We start from the raw sequence: 23001 nt of genomic DNA, 5'->3' as shown, positions 1-23001 counted from the left end.
TCAATTGTCTGTCAGCATTGTAAGTGCGTCTGCAATAATCAAGAGTCTCAGATATTCAAAGAGGTGCCCACGATGGGTTCCACGAATGCTCACAGCGGAACGCAAGATTGATAGAAAGGCCATTTCATCTGAGCTGTTGGAGCCTTTCTGCTGCGGATCGTTACGGGGGACGAAAGCTGGGAGACCACTTTGTGCCGGAAACATAAAAGCAGTCCATGGAGTGGCATCATCCTCATTCATCACAAAAGAAGAAATTCAAGACAAACCCATGTGACGAAAAAGTAATGGTGACGGTATTGTTGGATTCTGATGGCGTCATTCTCGTGTATGTGATTCCAAGAGCGTCAACCATCAATTCAGAGGCATACGTGAAAACTCTGAATAAACTGAAGAACTCGACCGGACAAGAATCCAGCAGAAATCTGGCTCCAACACGATAATGCACGCCTACACGCAAGTCTGAGAACCCGGGAACACATCACCAAATTGGGTTGGACATCACTGCCTCGTCCACCCTATCCGGCACCTGCCGACTTCCATCTCTTTGGGTCGCTTAAAGATTCTCTACGAGGAACACATTTGAAGGTGACGAGAGTGTCAGTCATACAGTAAAAACATGGCTACGCCTACACGATAAGAGTTTTTATCGGCAGGGAATACATCAACTACCACAACGTTGGCGTACGGCCATAGAATGTGATGAAGACTACGTAGAAATGTATTACATGGACAAGACATGTTGATCTTTGTTGTCACCAAATTCTGGCTCTTAACAATAAATATGTTCTGAGAAAAAAAATGTGGGGTATTGCTTATTGAACACCCCACGTAATTTCAAAAAGGAGTTGCTTACGCTTGGATCTATATTACATGCTAACAAATTTCTCTTCTTCAGAAACGCTTTCCTTACCATAGCCACTCTACATTTTACATCCTCCCTACTTCGACCATCACTTATTTTGCTTTCCAAATAACAAAACTCATCTACTACTTTAAGTGTCTCATTCCGTAACGTAATGTCCTCAGCATTACCTGATTTAATTCGACTACTTTCAATTATCCTCAGTTCACTTTGGTTGATGTTTATCTTATATCCACTTTTCAAGACACTGTCCATTCCGTTCAACTGCTCCTGTGCAAGACTCTTCATGTCAGAGTAACAACTACAATTTACTTCCCTCTGAATCAGCTTACAGAATTCATCTCTTGGTCTCCCGTCAATGATTTTTACCCCCCCCCCCTCCCCCCCCTCCCCCCCCCCCCCCCCCCGACGCTTTCCTCCAGTACTACATTGGTTATCCTCGTTTGTTGACGTTCATCTGATAACCTCCTATCAAGACACTGTCCATTACGTTCAACTGATTTTCCAAGTCCTTTGCTGTCTCTGACAGAATTACAATTTCACGAGAAAACCTCAAAGTTTTTATTTCTTCTCCCTGGACTTTAATTCCTATTCTATTTTTTTTGTTTCTTGTACTATTTGCTCAATATACATATTGAATAACATCGGGGATAGGCTACAATTCTGTCTCGTTCCCTTCTCAACCACTGTTTCCCTTTCATGCCCCTCGACTCTTATAACTGCCAACTGGTTTCTGTACAAATTGTAAACAGCCTTTTGCTCCCTGTACTTTACCCCTGCCGCCTCTCTAATCTGAAAGAGAGTATTCCAGTCAGTATTGTCAAAAGCTTTCTCTAAGTCTACAAATGATATAAACGTAGGTCTGCCTTTCCTTAACCTATCTTCTAAGGTAAGTCGTATGGTCAGTATTGGCTCGCGTGATCCTACATTCGGCATCTGCTAGTTTTTTCATTCTTCTGTAAGTTTCAGTTATTAACTATTGTATTAATTATTAAATGTTTATTGCATTCACCAAATACAATGCTGTGCAGAGCTTAGGGACGGAATGGATACGGTAACATAACGTATTAACTACTCAAGGGAAACGAACGAAGTGCGGCATCATGTTGTCAGAAGTTTACCCGTCGCGCTCTTAAAGTTGGAAGTCATGCAGTGTGAGGTGAGCGTCACTTAGGACCAAATAGGGTTGACCCTGAAGCATGAGGCAGTCGAAGGTGCAATTACTGTGCACTGTTGTGGTGTTTTCCATTACGACATCGCCCAGAGACAACATGTGGATGCCTACACACGAGGAAGAATCGTTGGGAAACTGGAAGAAGGACGAAGCATGATGAATGTAGCCCAGGAGTCTGGTATTGTTCACAGCATAGTTTCACGTGCAGGTCGAGCGTTCCGAATAACAGGTTCAGCTAACCAAAGGAAACGAGGTGATCGACCATGGCAAACTACAGTAGCAGGTGACCCCTAAATTCTGCAACAGGCAAACACGGATCCACGTGCAGAACTACACTTAACACGACTGCTAGGCACGAAATCTCGCACTCCACATGCCACAGCGACTGCATGGCGATGGTCTCTTTCCCCGACGACTAGTACGTTGTATTATGGCGTGGGGAGGCATAATGTAGCATGGGCTACTGACCTCAAAATCTTTGAACATGGCAAATTCACCGATCAACGTTATTGTGACACTGTAGACCTTCCCCATGGTTGTGGGTGTTTGATAATGAACAAAAAAGTTCTTTATTAATTATTATTTTTCATGTTACGTTCCAATATAAAGGATATGACAGATCATGAATGTTAACTTTTCCATACTCTATGGACTTCTGTTAAAAATATAAGTATAAAATAATTTGATATATTTTTTCGAGGCTAATTTACAATAATCCATTTTTCTCCATTCGTCAATACCGTCGGTTTGCCCGTTTTTCCGTGCATATCATCAATTGCGCCTCTATAAAGAAGACCACACACGGAATGCTTGTGCGTTCTCGTCAACTGCTCGAATGCCATGCCACGCTGAAGGCAAACTTCGAAGCAATGCAGAGGTATGTTGCTGGATCTGTTACATATCTGTTTGAGCAGTTCGATTTTGATGAGAAAATGCTACGTGGACTCAAATGGGAATTATTGGGGTGAAGAAGACGATCTTTTCGCGAAACGCCGTGGAGGAAGTTTAGAGAGGCAGCATTTGCGACAGACTGCGAAACGGGCGCACTGCCTCCAACGATCATTTAGAGTGAGTCCTGGAAGGCAAGATAATGGAGGTTTAGTACACGTACAGAGGCATACCGGCGGTCAGCATTTCGTACGCTATGTTTACGAGTGGATCAAGAAACGGTACAAACCGCTCTGTACACTGGCTCACCATGAGAGTGTGCGTGTGTGCGTGTGCGCGCGTGTGTGTGTGTGTGTGTGTGTGTGTGTGTGTCTGTGTGTGTGTGTATGCGCGTGTGCGTGAGTGCGCGCAGTACAAAAAAAAGTTCAAATGGCTCTGAGCACTATCGGACTTAGCATCTGAGGTCATCTGTCCCCTAGAACTTAGAACTCCTTAAACCTAACTAACCTAAGGACATCACACACATCCATGCCCGAGGCAGGCTTCGGACCTGCGACCGTAGCGGTCGCGCGGTTCCAGACTGAAGCGCCTAGAACCGCTCGGCCACAACGGCCGGCTGTGCGCAGTACGACGCTTCGAGAACCATAAACAGCGTCAGAGGTTTGCAACATAGCCAAGGTGACTGACACATAATACACTTGTGTCCAAGATTGAAGCAAAAAACGGAAATTTTGCAAAGTTGCTTTTATTTTGCCACAAAACAATAAAACAGGTGACAGTAAAGTAGAAGCAGTGTAGTGAATACAGAACGTAAACAACTGCAACATGCATAACGGTGGCCAAAAATGTTCTTCGTTTTTTGCCGACTTTAAGGATTTGCACTCACATTCCAACAACTTGTTAATGCGCTCAATATGGAGTGTAACCACCTCTGGCAGTTATACAGGCTGACAACGACGGGGAATTCCGTGAACGATGTCTTCAGTTTCATTTCGGGGCAACAAGGCCCATTCTTTCTGCAGAGCTGCTCGCAGACAAAAGTGGTTGGTGGGTGCTGATGTGATACAACGTGTCTCTCTACTGCATCCGAGATATGCTCTATGAGATTCAAATCGGGAGAGCCAGCATACCACGACATGCGTGCAGTATCTTCCATTTCCAAGAAAACACCAACCAAAACGCTCTATGAGATCAAACAATATCGTCCATTAGTACGAAGTGTGGGCCCGCAGCACCTGGTAACAACCACAAATGAAGTCCAAAGATCTCGCCACGATACCTGATAGCAGTTCAATCTTGCCAAATCCATCAGTACAATTTCATGAAGCGGGATTCGAGTGATGAACGTAAATCCTGCCCACACCATTAGGGATCCTCCTCAATATCGGTCTCTTTCCACATTGTCTTGGTCCCGAAATCGTGTGCCACGTTCCCTTCAGATGCGAATCCATCGATACTCACTCTCCAGACTTAATCGGGACACACCTGTGAAAAGCAACATTGGTCCACTGCTCGACAGCCAAGTGGCACGTTGATGAGTCTGCTCTAGACGCTCCCTTCTGTGAAGACGTATGAGAGGAAAACATGCAGCACGTCTCCGACAGTAAAGCCGAAGCCTTCTGAACACCGTTTCCCTCGATACAACACGTTCAGTAGATGCTGTGAGCTCACATGCCCTTTGCCGTGCAGTTCTAAGGCGGTACTGTCGTGCTTCTACAGCGAAATTGCGGTTCTCTCTTCAGAAGTCACAAGTCGTGAGCCCTACTCTGGTCTTCGGGATACAAACTGTCGCCACATCCATCAAACAACACAACGATTGACATTAAGCCATCAGGACAAATCAGTTTGCAACTGTCCTGCTTCCTTTCTTTCTTTGACCCTCCACCGCAGAGTCTGGTAGGTATTTTCCATACTGCACCACCTGTGACTGTGTAGCCGGCCGCTGTGACCGACCAGTTCTAGGCGCTTCAGTCCGGAACACCGCTGCTGCTACGGTCGTAGGTTCGTATCCTGCCTCGGGCCATGGATGTGTGTGATGTCCTTAGGTTAGTTAGATTTCAGTAGTTCTACGTCTAGGGGGCTGATGACCTCAAGTGTTAAGTCCCATGGTGCTTAGAGCCATTTGAACCATTTTGTGACTGTGTACACAGCTAATGTAGATGTGGGAGCCACGCAGGATTAGCCGTGCGGTCTAGGGCGCATTTGAAACGAGGACCTTGAAAGAGCATGACGCGAATATTTGCGGATCCTCCTGCTCACTGGGGCGTTCCGGGTGTGAGACGCAGAAAATGAAGAAGAATCCTCGAGCATATTGATCCTCTACGGACGGAATAGGGGGGAACCCCTCCCAACAGACGAGAAGACGACGCTCGGCTACGGCAGTTGTAGGGTATTTCTTTGTAATGAAACAAAAATAAATCTATAAATACAATAAAAATGGGCGCTGCAGTCATGGACTGTGCGCCTGGTGCCGGCGGAGGTTAGAGTCCTCCCTCGGGCATGTGTGTGTGTGTGTGTGTGTGTGTGTGTGTGTGTGTCCTTAGGATAATTTAGGTTAAGAAGTGTGTAAGCCTAGGGACTGATGACCTTAGCAGTTAACTTCCATAAGATTTCATACACATTTGAACTTTTTTTTTGTTTTTTTTTTGTTTTTGTTTTTTGGGATGTGGGACTTCCCAGCAAACACTACCCCGTTTGATAGGTGCCCTGACATCATCTTACGTGCAGAACACGATCGTACGGACATCTAGTTGACACTTTGTATGATTACATCGTGAGTTAGACACAGGACGGGGAAACAGAGGTTTGTTGCTTTAATTTTAGATACAAATGATGCTGTGGGTATTACTATCAGAACGCATTACAGGTAATCACGTGTGAATTTTTATGCTGATTTACTCAAGCAGGTTGTCTCATGCACCTGCATGGCGAGCGTTTCTTAAAATAAAAATAAAAATTCATTCTAATTTGGTCATCGGGAATGGGACCATGAGCCCCCGTGTAAGTAGCTTGGGGGCGGCAACTGCTCCAACACCGCCGCGAACTGCAGAGTAGTCATGTAGATGTACATACAGATGGCCCATTAAGGCATTTGTTACGGAGGTTTGACCAACAATGTTCTTACGTCACGAATTATAAATAAACACTATTACTAGATACTGACATCAGGCTACAGACCAAGAAAATGGAACCAAATCTGCGTAAATTGTTAATTTACTATGTAAACAAGTGGATATACGTAGCGTATACTTAAAATTTCACTATAGAAAAATACACACATAAGTGTACATACATCTGTATCACATTAAACGCAATTTAAGTCGTCTCCAAAGACGAAGTCGCTGACGTACGTTGGGCAATTCAATAAATTTTCAGGAACTGCATACTGGCAAAAAAGTAAAATTTCTTGAATAAGACTGAGTTTTGACAAACATTTTTCAGTTCTGCGGGAAACATTTATGGTATGGAACCAACAGAGCAAGGTGCACATTTTTATGCTATGTTTCAGGAAACCGAGTGGAAACCGTTTTCTTCTTAGTTCTAACTGACCGAATACTACATTTCGTTTTGAGTGAATCACTATTGTAAACCAAGGATGCCATGAAGGAATGTATGTAGAGGGATGATAGAACTTTGAGACACTTGATCATTGCCTGAAGAGTGGGAACTTTCGCCGAAGATAGCGCCTTTTCTGGCCTGAGAATCAACTTCGTGACCTCAAGGACACTAAAAAAACATCGTAAAATACAACAAATTGAAGAGAAACATTGGGAGCAAGTCTCTTGTTTCAATGTAAATTCTTCCAACAGTGAAGAGAGCAGCACTCATTTTATTGTGATACGCCGAACGTAACGTTCTCAAGAAAGCTGTACTTCTGGTTTCTATCTTCCTGATAATTTGTACTGCTGACAATCTAGTGCTACTTTAACAAGCGCTCTGTGTCACATACAGCATACACTATGTTGTGTTGCAGTTAAGCGACAATGAACTGCAGATTAAAACTGAAGAAACTACAAAAAGGCAAGAATTTAAGGAGATGACACCTTGATAAACTTAAAGAACCAGATGTTGTAGAGGACTACAGAGGGAGCATTAGGGAACGGTCGACAAGAACAGGGGAAAGAAATACAGTAGAAGAAGAGTGGGTAACTTTGAGAGATGAAATAGTGAAGGCAGTAGCGTATCAAGTACGAGTGCTAGTAGAAATCCACGGTTAACACAATACATACTGAATTTAATCGGTGAAAGGAGAAAATATAAAAATTCAATAAATGAAGCAGCCGAAAGGGAATACAAGCGTTTAAAAATGAGACTGAGAGGAAGTCCAAAGTGGCTAAGCAGGAATGGCTAGAGGACAAATGTAATGATGCAGAAGCATGTTTCACTAGGGGTAAGGTAATAATGCTGACAAGAAAATTAAAGGAATAACAAGAGCTCAAATGGAAAACCAGTCCTAAGCAAAGAAGGGAAAGCAGAAACATAGGACTATGTAGAGCGTCTGTACAAGACAGATGTACTTGAGGGTAATGTTATGGAAATAGAAGAAGACATAGATGAAGATGAGAAGGGAGATACAATACTGCATCAAGAATTTTACAAAACTCAGAGAGTTAAGTCGAAACAAGGTCCCAGGAGTAGACAACATTCCATTAGAACTACTGATAGCCTTGGGAGAGCCAGCCATGAAAAAAACTCTTCCATCTGGTGAGCAAGATGTGTGAGACAGGCGGAATACCCTCAGGCTTCAAGAAGAATATAATAATCCCAATTCCAAAGAAATCAGGTGTTGACAGGTGTGAAAATTACCGAACTATCAGTTTAGTAAGTCACGGCTGCAAAATACTAGCACGAATCCTTTACTGAAGAATTGAAAAATTGGTAGAAGCTGACCTCGGGGAAGATTATTTTGGGTTCCAAATAAATGTAGGCCATACTGTCCCTACGACTTCTCATAGAAGATAGGTTAGGGAAAGGCAATCCTACATTTATAGGATTTGTAGGCTTAGAGAAAGCTTTTGACAATGTTGACTGGAATACTCCCTTTTAAATTCGAAAGGATGCGAAAGGCTCGTTACAATTTGTACGGAAACCAAATGCCAGTTATAAGAATCGAGGGGCACAAAAGGGAAGCAGTGGTTGAGGAAAGAGTGAGACATTGCTGTAGCTTATCCCCGATGTTATTCAATCTGTATATTGAGCAAGCACTAGATGAAACGAAAGAAAAAATTTGGAATAGGAGTTAAAGCCCAGGGAGAAGAAATAAAAACTGAGGTTTGCCAATGACATTGTAATCTTGTCAGAGACAGCAAAGGACTTGGAAAATCAGTTGAACGTAATGGACAGTGTCTTGAAAGGAGGTTATCAGACGAACGTCAATAAACGAGGATAACCAATTTAGTACTGGAGGAAAGCGTCGGGGGGTAAAAATCATTGACGGGAGACCAAGAGATGAATTCTGTAAGCTGATTCAGAGGGAAGTACATTGTAGTTGTTACTCGGAGATGAAGAGTCTTGCACAGGATAGAGTAGCAAAGAGAGCTGCATCAAATCAGTCTTTGGACTGAAGACCACAACAACAACGAAGTAACAATTTCGTTATTGCAAGCTACTATAGACACTGTCGTACTTATTAAATGAGTTAGATGACATTCCACGTCTTTCAAAATGAATTTAGTGTCCTCAATTATTCAAAATGACAATCACTATCTCATTATTTATTTTGCCACCAACGGGTTTCAACCCGCGGTGGGATCATCTTCAGGGCAATTTACACCATTTGGTCGCTCACTGGAGTCGTTACCCTGCCTGTGCACGGTTGGTAACTTTCGATAGTTACTATCAATAGTCACCATCCGTGCAGGGTGACGACTTCAGCGACCGACCAAATGGTGTAAATTACCCTGAAGATGTCCCCATCGCGGGTTGAAACCGGTTTGCGGCAAAATAAATAATGCGATTGTGACGGTCATTTTGACTAATTGGTTATAAGTAAATTAATCGCTGTTTATCTCCACACAACTATGTTGTCTAAAAAAGAATTTAGTGGTGGTGGTGGTGGTGGTGGTGTGTAGTGTTTAACGTCCCGTTGATAACGAGGTCATTAGAGACGGAGCGCAAGCTCGGGTTAGGGAAGGATTGGGAAGGAAGTCGGCCGTGCCCTTTCAAAGGAACCATCCCGGCATTTTCCTGAAACGATTTAGAGAAATCACGGAAAACCTAAATCAGGATGGCCGGAGACGGGATTGAACCGTCGTCCTCCCGAATGCGAGTCCAGTGTGCTAACCACTGCGCCACCTCGCTCGGTAAAGAATTTAGTGCCGTTTACAAACAGAAAATAGATCCAATGTCGAATCATTGATATACACAAAGAAAAGCTGTGGACCAAGAGCGGCCCCTGCGCTACATCTCTACTTCGCAGTGCCGGATCTCCCTCGATCTCCGCTTTTCCTTGCTCATAGTGGGGGGGAAACAAGATTTGTTGTCTGTTTGTTGACAGCTGTGGACCTCTTTCTGCGTGATCGATGAGACTTCCCTTAAATCTACAACACTCCGAGTATAGTGTGCCCTAAGCTATTCGTTCTTTTCTTAAACTTAAGAAGATACCTACGGTTCTTAAATCTTCATTAAACTTTCAAGTTCTTTACACACACACACAAATTGTTATTTTGTTGATGCCTCTAACAGCGTCTAAACAGCGAATCTAATAACAGGAATGTGTTCTTTCATTCGTCCGTACATGGTCTTCTCAAAAACCTTTTACAACACTAAGGAATGCGACCTGTAGTTATCCACACTATCAGTCTCTTCACAAGTATAAGCTGATAACACCAATTTTTCGCAAGGTTTTAAAATTTTAAAATTCAATGAGAAAATTTTTAGATGTGGGATTGTAATAAATACCATATCATGTCGTCATTTATAACTGTATTCTTTGCATCAGTGTGCCTCCTCCACGCTAATTATCAGACTTTGCCGCGTTCTTATGAAGTGTTCATCCCGTCAGGCTTATGAACGCAGCAGCCTTTTCTGCGTGTAACGTATGCGCACCTGCCGTATCTTCCCACGCATCCCAGCTATACGCGGAAACTGCTGTAAGCGAGTAAGAAGGCAATTAATGTTCCCCCGCCGCGATAATGACACGGGGTGGTTCAGCCGCATATGAAACAAGATAAAGCGACGAAGATTAAAACGCAGTATTCCCAAGTCTCCCCTCCGTACATAATACGTCCTGCAATTAAACGCGGAAACGCTGAGCTGTCTTCCACGGCCAGGGATAAGTAAACAATGTCCTACTGATGTATAACGGGAGTGAAAATGTTTACGTCGTCTGTGGTGTTGGAGATCCGCAGAAAACGCTTGGAGGGGAACAGATTCATGCATCGGCGCAGAAGAAATTTCGTGTTAAGACCTTTGACATTGTGCGCAACCAGGATGGTTAAGTATGGTTAGTAATCGCAGCATTCCCACAGGAATTAGACGACTAGTAATTTTTAATCTCTCTCTTTCGCGTCTTATTTCTTCAGAACCCTACCTTCCAGTGTGATAAATATCATGCAATGGTATGTAAGTTAACGTGTCCGTGGACTCGACTTTGTACCCACATCGCATTTTGTAACACGTATGGAGAGCATTACGTTGTAGCTGCTTTGTAGCGGCAGCAGTACCCTTCACCAAGTTCAGCAGATGTACGAGATCTGTTCAAAAAATTTCTGAACTTTGTACACAAAATTTTTCTACGCTTACCTTTTACTTACTGTGCATGGTCTCCTTCGAAATACTCTCTTCTCCACGTTTGACACACCGTTCCCAACGCCATTTCTACGTCCGGAAGTTGTATTGATAGGCCTCTTGCTGGATCGCTTGATGCTCCGTCTGCGAATTTTTTTTATCTCGTCTGACGTTTCAAATCTTCGTCCTTTCAGTGGGGATTTCAACTTGGGAAGTAAAAAAATTCTCACAGGGGCCAGATCTGGAGAACACGGAGGATGAAGCAGTACGGTGATTTCATTTTTGGTGCAGTAGTCACGCACCAACAGGGACGAATGTGCGAGTGCATTATCTTGATGCAAGAACAATGAATTGTCTCGTCATATTTCAGGACATTTCCTTCTCACATATTGTTGCAGGCGTCGCAACACGCAGCGATAGTACCACCGATTAACAGTTTGTCCTTGTGGCACGAATTCATCATGAACTAATCCTTCAAATTCAGAACTGTTAGCATACGTTTGACATTTAGCTGGGCTGACGAGCTTTCTCTGCTCTTGGAGAACCTTTCCCCAACCATTGTGAAGATTGAACCTTCGTCTCAGCATTATAACTGTACTCCCATGTCTCTTAGCCAGTTATGATTCTATTAAGAAACATCCCGTTCTCATTTGCGCTATCCAAAAGATCTTCACAGACTGCGAGGCAAAGATCTTTCTGGTGTTGACTCATGAGTTGGGGACGAACATGGCGGCAACACGATGCGTTCCAAGGGGCTGGTTCAGAATTTCATGACATGGTCCATCTGAAATGTTACATACATCTGCAATCTCTCGGATAGTCAGTCTTCGATTGGCACGCACAATTTCGTTAACATTCCTGACATGAGCTCCTAAGGCAGACGTCGAAGGGCGTCCTGAACGAGGATCACTTTAACTTCCGTCCGGCCATTTTTAGACGGTGTGAACCATTCGTAACATCGAGTACAGCTTAAACACTCATTACCTTACGCTTCTTGCATCATTTGACGTGTCTCTGTAAAGGTTTTCTTGAGTTTCAAGCAAAATTTATGCAGACGTTGTAACCTCCCTCTTACTAATCGGCGTATCCTGCTTGCCGATATAAAACATGACCGTGGATTACGTGTATTCCTAATGGATTTTTCTAACTGGATAACGCTATCTCTGCAGAAGAAATGATACCGTTAAGTAGGAGGAAAGTGTATAACCGACCCTTCTGATGGAAAGTCTACTAAAATTAAAAGTAATTTGGAAAATGAAAGTTATTTTGCGCAGTCACTCACGAACAACACTGAACAGAAAAGGGATACCACTGATCATGAATTCGAAAGTTACACTGATGAACGAAAAGGAAATAATTAACGGTCGCCAGCCCACTAGGGAAATTTACATCTAAAATCCTGTAAAAGATGATGGGAAAGAAAAAGATGCATTATTAAACACTGACGTGACAACTGAAGGCTGTCACGTTCTTTGACACTAATTTTACGTGTGTATGTAATGATAAAGAATACTGAGAAGTCACTTATGTTTGACATTAAATTTTGAAAAAGGCAATTGAGTAATGATTTGAAAATATGCAATTAAACTGTATGTTAGTACTGAACTTCGTTATGTGAACAATGACTTTCAGTGACCTCAGCATAACGTCATCAAAGAAATTTAGAAAAAAAAGCCAGCACTTTTTATTTTACCATACTTATTTTGCAAATTGGATTTCGTATTATTGCCTGAAGAACTGAGCCTTTTTTACTGTCTTGAACAGAATGAAATACTAGAATACGTACCAAACCAAACAGCCATGTGCTCCAAGCTATATGTAAAATAAATAAAACTTCCACACTCTTAATTTGTCCATTAGATTTGAATTTTTTCCAATGATTGATTCTCAAACTTGAAAAATGAAATTTGCTTTACTTCAGTCATATACTGAAGCCTGTGTTGTACAACAGTTAATTGAGGCTAAAATTCTTAAAAGAGAATTTATTCATTAATAAACTGGCTGTAACAATTCAATTTGTTTCTTATGACACTCAGTTAGCATATTAGGGGGAAAAAAGGAACAAGGATCCTGCTTGGTACCAATGTCGGGGAGCAATGAGGACACAATCGCCCTGAGTTTAGGTGATGGTTGTTTTATGTCCGCATTATAACACAACAAATATTCCGCGATAACCAAATTTATATGACCTTCTGTCACTCAAAACAAAACTTAAGTTCGACTACACAACACTTCGCTGGCTGTAGCGCCAAGGAGAAATCAGAGTCACAAGTAGAGAATACAAGTCCAAACCACTGCCAACCAGTCGATACCGACGCCGCGCCGGGTTGACAGCTGCTGTGCGCCGACCGATACGACAGTTATTTAAATAAATCTGATCAATCAACTCACATTCAGTTGTGCTGCTGGGTTAGCCGTTAATAATTTCGACCAATGAACAGTCTTACTTCAGTGCTGTGCATTCGGCGAAACTCGGAGCCGACGACGAAACTGTGTTGCTGGAACTGCTGCTGTTGTTGGAGACGGTAGCATATTGTGGAGGCACGGCTGATTATAAATGGCTCTGAGTACTATGGGACTTAACATCTATGATCATCAGTCCCCTAGAACTTAGAACTACTTAAACCTAACTAACCTAAGGACATCACACAACACCCAGTCATCACGAGGCAGAGACGGCTAATTATAGGAACGGGCAATCGTAATTAATACAGCCTCTTCTGACCGTCCACTGTCCGTACTCCTGCTCTACACATCTAGCGGGAGGGCGACCATGATGCTGCCGAAAATGTTACTCTCTATTGCGAGAGCGTTAACACCACACTTTCGCACACTACAAGCGCTGGAACCTGTGTGTCGCTCTCTCCGCGCGCTCTGCGCAACAGCTCCCTACCCAAAGATTTTACAACGCACAAGCACTGCTATTATTGTTGCTAGTCGAGACAAATAACAATTCCTTTGGCTTTTTCCCAGAGCTTATAGGTTTCACCGTAAAACACGGATAAATACAATGAAACATCAACAGATTTCTACCTAAATGTATGCATACAGTGAAGCAATGACCTTATTTATTAAAAGAAATCATTTAAATTACAAATATTACCAGACAATTAAAAAAAGTAATATATCGGTAGCAGGTGCAATGCATCCTGCATTATAGGTGTTACAACATGTTGTTTCTCTAGCTCTGCCATCTCGAAATTCGAAAACTGTGTGACACAACGATCTACTCAATACAGCACTGAACAAAAAGCTAACAGACATACAACCATGAAACGTCCGGCAGTTACACATTAAACACAGGCGTGTGCAGGTATGCCAACTGCATTTCGCTCCAACACACCATTGGCGCGAAGTTACGAATGTTACTGACTTTTTTGGAGCAGACGTCGTAGTGTTCTAGAATTTATCAGCTGGCGGCATATGGACCCAACTCAATGTCACGTAAAGCCATCTATTTGACCAAGGCCGCACAGACGTGGATGATGCGGATCGTGAAGGAAGGCTGTCGACATCGCCCACAGGCGACAATGTCCAGTCAAGCTGAAAGGACATCTGGAGAGAAAGTGATTTTCCAACGATGAAGGTGTTCACTTAGTAGTTCTCGAATGGCTCAGCGGCCAAGGAGCGGGTTTCTGTCGTCGAGGAATGGAACGACTGGTGCGATGTTACGGTCGTTGTTTGCAGAGGCCTGATCATTATGTCGAAAAGTCGTTTCTTGTTCCTGTGTCAGCTTGGTGTGCAGTGTAGCATTCAGTGAAAGTTACTTGGCCTTCTATAATCATGTGTAACTTATCTTTTGAAGACCCCTCGTAGCTATTTATTAAGTTTTGTATTACCTATCGGTTACAACGGACCACCGAATTCCTCTGATAACTTTGAACGTGCGTTGCAAAAACGGATGTGGTTACTGCAGCAGATGTCACACCGAGTTATCCTAAACGCATCCCGCAGCGTTTAGAACCCATATCGTCCTCTTGAAGGCGACACAGCATAGGCTCCATGAGAGATAACAAACGCTTGGGACGCATTATGACTCAACTATGTCCACAACTCATGGACGTTGGCCAGAGTTCGGTATACAGCGAGGAGTAACAGTAAATCCGGGAGAATGGCAGTTGAAATCCACCTCCAGCCATCCACAATGAGTTTTTCCTTGGTCCCCCTGCGGTATGGTGCCTTGGAAAAGGGAACGGCCAATTTCCTTTCCCACTTTTCCACAGTCCGATCTTTTGCTCTGTCGCTAATGGCCTCCTCGTCAGCGTGGCGTTAATTTCTACTCCAGCTGCCTTCCTTTCAGAGTTCGGTGCGAGGAGCGCTCAAGTCACATGTCCCGCATGTAATGTAGTGTTGGGAAGGGCATAAGAGCATCGTCATGTCAGTGGATTCTGTAATTGATCTAAAAATGGTTCAAATGGCTCTGAGCACTATGGGACTTAACATCTGCGGTCATCAGTCCCCTAGAACTTAGAACTACTTAAACCTAACTAACCTAAGGACACCACACACATCTATGCCCGAGGCAGGATTCGAACCTGCGACCGTTGCGGTCACGCGGTTCCAGACTGAATCGTCTAGAACCGCACGGCCACACTGCCCGGCTGTAATTGATCTGACTGACTTTCGCAATCATGTCGTGGTGTAGTGTTATGGCAAAAGCGTGAGATGCCTACGGGGTGTTGTAGGTAACAAATAGATACACGCTGCAAGACATTAGTTTGAAAGCTGTTTGTTGTGAAACATTTACATTAACTCGATTTATGAGCAAACCTTTCTAAGCAGTGTATCTGTCTGCCGGCCAGGGTGGCCGAGCTGTTCTAGGCGCTACAGTCTGGAACCGCGCGACCGCAACGGTCGCAGGTTCGAATCCTGCCTGGGACATGGATGTGTGTGATGACCTTAGGTTAGTTAGGTTTAAGTAGTTCTAATTTCTAGGGGACTGATGACCTCAGTAGTTAAGTCGCAGAGTGCTCAGAGCCATTTGAACTATTTTGAAGTGTATCCGTCTGCGTTTTTTTTAGAATACTGATGGTAGCTGTGGATTTGGTGGGATTGGGGGGGGGGGGGGCGGGTAGGCAGAGTGGGCATGGGTGGGAACTGGAGGCCTGGCCACAGTGCTCTCTGCACCCTCAAACTGCCCGCACTGACTTTGCAAACGAAGGGCGGGAAAGCGTATTGAAAATAGAGAGGAATAGGATTTCTTATTCATCATCGGAAAGTTAAGTTAGTCGACAATAAAACAGAAAGAATAAGATATAAACACTTAAGCCCTTGCCGAGATGGGAAGGGGCGGGGGGAAGGATGCAGCGCCTTGCCATCCCTGCAGGGTCGCTCATATGGCCCGGGACGTTTCCGGTACGCCTTCCCGGAAAGATATACTGGTTCCCCAGAGTGTGATTCTGCATGGTCGGAGTCTTGATTCAGTGTAGGTGTCTCGTCTCCTACCCGGGAGGTTCCAGCTGCACGGAGGATCGCGGAAAGCACTGCCAAGGTAATCCAGAAAAAAAGTTATACATTGGGTTACGAACAGTTTTGGTATGTAATTCCAGAAGTCCAAGACGTCTTTGATATCGTTCCGAAACAAATAATGAATGAACTGCGTGTCGTGTGATTCACGTCGAGAATAGTAGGTACAGTCTGGGAAAAGCAGGGCCTGTAAGTCGACATGTGCCGGCGTCACTCGGAGAAAGTAGGCCAGGATTTGTCGAGTCAGGTGGCCGCCCGCCTCACCACAGCAAAGACGATCCGTGACCAGTGTTCCGAAGATGGTGCACCTGGGTGAATCTGCCACGTTGAACCGGTGTAGTCTTTATTGCCAGCTGTCCAGTTGGCAGTTGGGGACTGAAAATTGACCATTACATACCACAGGGACTGGACGCAGTGTCCATCAGGTCCGTCCGTGTCATTTTCCAAAAGACGTTCATCGAAAATGTGGCTGTTTCGCACCTATGACGTTGGTCATGGGACGCGTTGTCGGTACGGCGAGGCGAACATAAATAAATTCGACCTAAAAGTCGCTAAGATGGTATTGTGAGGGGGGCACGTTTCGTGTCGTCACGGCGAGTGCTGTATAAGGGGAGGAGGCCTGTCGGGCTTTGTGGGCAAGCTTCCACAGCTTGAGCTGTGTGTTCAGGAGGGAGGCCACCGTCCTTTCGTGGACATGACATAGCCCGAACGCCCCTTTGGGGGGGGGGGGGGGGGGGAGGGGGGAGGGTGAGAGATGGTTAATTGATCTTGAACAACACGCCCACGGTGAGGAAGGATGCGAAGCCTGTTGACAAAAGTCGCGCAGTCGTGGCTCCCGTAGGTAAGACCTGGGCCGAGTGAGGGAGACGAGAAGCCAGTTGACAAAGTGTCCTATGATTTTGCGATTTCCGTGGCTGTAGACCCTTGGTCGGCGATGTGTTGCATGAGGCGTCGACAGTTGAGGGCCGGTGCACGACGCATGTCACTAGGCACTATATTCTGTCACGAAGTCGCTGTGTGGTGATGGGGGGGGGGGGGGGGGGCGACGGATGTCGGATGGAGTCCCGCCCCTAAATTCTTAGCGACCGATTTTTGCGATTTTTGGATATTATCGCTACCTTAGGCCATACCGTACGTATGTATCCAGTCCATTCCGTTACAGACATCATACTGTTAAAGAAGCCACAACCTTTGGTTGTATTGCGAGATTACATCAGCACGCGGTACTTTGGAGCGGAAGCCTTCTGATCAGTCAGGGAATAGGCCAGTTGAGATTTAAGTTAGAGTGATATGTGGAAGGAGGGACAAAGCACACTTGAGTTTCAGCGACCGCTGGAACTTTTCGCATCGCGACGGCGTAGCCAGCAGTTTTCACGGTTCTAAACGTTCAAATTAGATGACTTTCGTCTAGTGTTTTGTTCAAATGGCTCTGAGCACTATGAGACTTAACATCTGTGGTCATCAGTCCCCTAGAACTTAGAACTACTTAAACCTAACTAACCTAAGGACATCACACACATCCATGCCCGAGGCAGGATTCGAACCTGCGACCGTAGCGGTCGCGCTCTTCCACACTGTAGCGCCTAGAACCGCTCGGTCACCCTGGCCGGCTCACCCTATGAGTCTACACCGTTCCATTGATCGACAGTCGAGTATCGATGGGCTCGTGCCCACTGCAATCATAAATTGAGTGTCGTTGGATCAACATGTGAACACGTAGCTGTGGTCTGCTGCGGAGCTCCACGTTCAACACTGTACGAGGAACGGTGTGCTCCGAAACACTTGTGTGCGTACCAGCATTGTGTTCTTTCGGCAGAGATGCCACAGATCACCGCCTCCGCGTGGGGTAGCCGCGTGGTCTAGGGGGTCTTGTCAGGGTCCACACGGCTCCCACCGTCGGAGGTTCGAGTCCTCCCTCGGGCATGGGTGTGTGTGTGTGTTGTCCTTAGCGTAAGTTAGTTTAAATTAGATTAAGTAGTGTGTAAGCTTAGGAACCGATGACCTAAGCAGTTTGGTCCCATAAGATATTACCACAAATTTACAGTTTAGATCACCTTCTATCGTACTTAACAGAGCAGATAAGCCACCGCACGCCACGTTTTGTGAGGAGTCGTGAATTCCAATCATTTAGCACCTAGTGATAGCGTAACTGTCCTATCTCTTTCCGTAGATGCTCGCAACAGCAGTTCGTGAAAATTCGACCAGTTTCGCCACTCATGAGATAATCGTTAACAGGCCCTGCGTGATACACTACAGGCCATTAAAGTTGCTACACAAAGAAGAAATGCAGATGATAAACGGGTATTCATTGGACAAATATACTGTACTACAACTGACATGGGATTCCTAAGAAGTCAGTACGCAGAACAGCCATCTCTGGCCGTAATAACGGCCATGATACGCCTGGCCATTGCGTCAAACAGAGCTTGGATGGCGAGTACAGCTACAGCTGCCCATGCAGCTTCAACACAATACCAAAGTTCATCGAGAGTAGTGACTGGCGTATTGTGACGAGCCAGTTGCTCGGCCACTATTGACCAGACGTTTTCTGTTGGTGAGAGATCTGGAGGATGTGCTGGCCAGGGCAGCAGCCCAACATTGTCTGTATTCACAAAGGTCCGTACAGGACCTGCAACAAGCGGTCGTGCATTATCCTGCTGAAATGCAGGGTTTCGCAGGGATCGAATGAAGGGTAGAGCCACGGGTTGTAACACATCTGAAATGAAACCTCCACTGTTCAAAGTGCCGTCAATAGGAACAAGTGGTGACCGAAACTTGTAACCAATGGCACCCATACCATCACGCCGGGTGATAGGCCAGTATGGCAATGACGAATACACGCTTCCAATGAGCGTTCACCGTGATGTCGCCAAACACGGATGAGACCGTCATTACGCTGTACTCAGAACATGGATTCATCCGAAAAAATGACGTTTTGCCATTCGTGCACCCAGGTTCGTCGCTGAGTACACCATCGCAGGCGCTCCTGTCTGTGATGCAACGTCAAGGGTAACCGCAGCCACGGTCTCCAAGCTGATAGTCCATGCTGCTGGAAACGCGGTCAAACTGTTCGTGCAGATGGTTGTTGTCTTGCAAACGTCCCCATCTGTTGACTCAGGGATCGAGACGTGGCTGCACGTTCCGTTACAGCCATGCGGATAAGATGCCTGTCATCTTGACTGCTACTGATACGAGGCCGATGAGATCCAGCACGGCGCTCCGTATTACTCTCCTAAACGCACCGATTCCATATTCTGCTAACAGTCACTGGATCTCGACCAATGCGAGCAGCAATGTCGCGATACGATAAACCGCAATTGCGATAGGCTACAATCCGACTTTTATCAACGTCGGAAACGTTGTTGTTGTTGTCTTCAGTCCTGAGACTGGTTTGATGCAGCTCTCCATGCTACTCTATCCTGTGCAAGCTTCCTCATCTCCCAGTACCTACTGCAACCTACATCCTTTTGAATCTGCTTAGTGTATTCATCTCTTGGTCTCCCTCTACGATTTTTACCGTCCACGCTGCCCTCCAATACTAAATTAGTGATCCCTTGATGCCTCAGAACATGTCCTACCAACCGATCACTTCTTCTGGTCAAGTTGTGCCATAAACTTCTCTTTTCCCCAATCCTATTCAATACTTCCTCATTAGTTATGTGATCTACCCATCTAATCTTCAGCATTCTTCTGTAGCACCACATTTCGGAAGCTTCTATTCTCTTCTTGTCCAAACTATTTATCGTCCATGTTTCACTTCCATACATAGCTACACTCCATACAAAACCTTTCAGAAATGACTTCCTGCCACTTAAATCTATACGCGGTGTTAACACATTTCTCTTCTTCAGATACGCTTTGCCTGCCATTGATAGTCTACATTTTATATCCTCTCTACTTCGACCATCATCAGCTATTTTGCTCCCCAAATAGGAAAACTCCTTTACTACTTTAAGTGCCTCATTTCCTAATCTAATTCCCTTAGCATCACCCGACTTAATTCGACTACATTCCACTATTCCCGTTTTGCTTTTGTTGATGTTCATCTTATATCCTCCTTTCAAGACACTGTCCATTTCGTTCAACTGCTCTTCGAAGTCCTTTGCTGTCTCTGACAGAATTACAATGTCATCGGCGAACCTCAAAGTTTTTATTTCTTCTCCATGGATTTTAATATCTACTCCGAATTTTTCTTTTGTTTTCTTTACTGCTTGCTCAATATACAGATTGAATAACATCGGGGAGAGGCTGCAACCCTGTCTTACTCCCTTCCCAACCACTGCTTCCCTTTCATGTCCCTCGACTCTTATAACTGCCATCTGCTTTCTGTACAAATTGTAAATAGCCTTTCGCTCCCTGTATTTTACCCCTGTCACCTTTAGAGTTTGAAAGAGAATATTCCAGTCAACATTGTCAAAAGCTTTCTCTAAGTCTACAAATGCTAGAAACGTAGGTTTGCCTTTCCTTAACCTTTCTTCTAAGATAAGCCGTATGGTCAGTATTGCCTCACGTGTTCCAATATTTCTACGGAATCCAAATTGATCTTCCCCGAGGTCGGTTTCTACTAGTTTTTCCATTCGTCTGTAAAGAATTCTAGTTAGTATTTTGCAGCTGTGGCTTATTAAACTGATTGTTCGGTAATTTTCACATCTGTCAACACCTGCTTTCTTTGGGATTGGAATTATTATATTCTTCTTGTAGTCTGAGGGTATTTCGCCTGTCTCATACATCTTGCTCACCAGGTGGTAGAGTTTTGTCAGGACTGGCTCTCCCAAGGCCGTCCGTATGTCTAATGGTATGTTGTCTACTCCCAGGCCTTGTTTCAACTCAGGTCTCTCAGTGCTCTGTCAAATTCTTCACGCAGTATCATATCTCCCATTTCATCTTCATCTACATCCTCTTCCATTTCCATAATATTGTCCTCAAGTACATCGCCCTTGTATAGGCCCTCTATATACTCCTTCCACCTTTCTGCTTTCTCTTATTTGCTTAGAACTGGGTTTCCATCTGAGCTCTTAATATTGATACAAGTAGTTCTCTTTTCTCCAAATGTCTCTTTAATTTTCATGTAGGCAGTATCTGTCTTACCCTAGTGAGACAAGCCTCTACATCCTTACATTTGTCCTCTAGCCATCCCAGCCTAGCCATTTTGCACTTCCTGTCCATTTCATTTTTGAGACGTTTGTATTCCTTTTTGCCTGCTTCATTTACTGCATTTTTATATTTTCTCCTTTCATCAATTAAATTCAATATTTCTTCTGTTACCCAAGGATTTCTACTAGCCCTCGTCTTTTACCTACTTGATCCTCTGCTGCCTTCACTACTTCATCCCTCAAAGCTACCCATTCTTCTTCTACTGTATTTCTTTCCCACATTTTTGTCAATTGTTCCCTTATGCTCTCCCTGAAAGTCTGTACAACCTCTGGTTCTTTCAGTTTATCCGTGTCCCATCTCCTTAAATTCCCACCTTTTTGCAGTTTCTTCAGTTTTAATCTACAGTTCATAACCAATAGATTGTCGTCAGAGTCCACATCTGCCACTGGAAATCTCTTACAATTTAAAACCTGGTTCCTAAATCTCTGTCTTACCATTATATAATCTATCTGATACCTTTTAGTATTTCCAGGGTTCTTCCATGTATACAACCTCCTTTCATGATTCTTAAACCAAGTGTTAGCTATGAGTAAGTTGTGCTCTGTGCAAAATTCTAAAAGGCGGCTTCCTCTTTCATTTCTTAGCTCCAATCCATATTCACCTACTACGTTTCCTTCTCTCCCTTTTCCTACACTCGAATTCCAGTCACCCATGACTATTAAATTTTCGTCTCCCTTGACTATCTGAATAATTTCTTTTATTTCATCGTACATTTCTTCAATTTCTTCGTCATCTGCAGAGCTAGTTGGCATATAAACTTGTTCTACTGTAGTAAGTGTGCGCTTCGTATCTATCTTGGCCACAATAATGCGTTCACTATGCTGTTTGTAATAGCTTACCCGCATTCCTATTTTCCTATTCATTATTAAACCTACTCCTGCATTAGCCCTATTTCATTTTGTGTTTATAACCCTGTAGTCACATGACCAGAAGTCTTGTTCCTTCTGCCACCGAACTTCACTAATTCCCACTATATCTAACTTTAACCTATCCATTTCCCTTTTTAAATTTTCTATCCTACCTGCCCGATTAAGGGATCTGACATTCCACGCTCCGATCCGTAGAAGTTTTCCTGATAACGACATCCTCTTGACTAGTCCTCGCCCGCAGATCCGAATGGGGGACTATTTTACCTCCGGAATATTTTACCCAAGAGGACGCCATCATCATTTAATCATACAGTAAACCTGCATGCCCTCGGGAAAAATTACGGACGTAGTTTCCTCTTGCTTTCAGCCGTTCGCAGTACCAGCACAGCAAGGCCATTTTGGTTATTGTTACAAGGCCAGATCAGTCAATCATCCAGACTGTTGCCCCTGCAACTACTGAAAAGGCTGCTGCCCCTCTTCAGGAACCACACGTTTGTCTGGACTCATACACCTGCGTTGTGGTTGTACCTACGGTACGGCTATCTGTATCGCTGAGGCACGCAAGCCTCCCCACCAACGACAAGGTCCGTGGTTCATGGGGGTGGGGGTGGGATTCGAAAACGTGATGGTGCGCATTTCTCCTCCTTACAGGAGGCATCACAACAACGTTTCACCAGGCAACACCGGTCAACTGCTGTTTGTGTATGATAAATCGGTATGAAACGTTCCTTTGTCAGCACGTTGTAGGTGTCGCCACCGGCGCCAACCTTGTGTGAATGCTCTGAAAAGCTGATCATTTGCGTATCACAGCATCTTCTTCCTGTCGGTTAAATTACGCGTCTGTAGCACGTCATCTTTGT

The sequence above is a fragment of the Schistocerca gregaria genome, chromosome 6 (genome assembly GCF_023897955.1).
Source record: "Schistocerca gregaria isolate iqSchGreg1 chromosome 6, iqSchGreg1.2, whole genome shotgun sequence".
In the NCBI taxonomy this organism is placed as follows: Eukaryota; Metazoa; Arthropoda; class Insecta; order Orthoptera; family Acrididae; genus Schistocerca; species Schistocerca gregaria.
The sequence above is the reverse complement of the archived record's forward strand: the minus strand, read 5'-3'. Positions refer to the sequence as shown.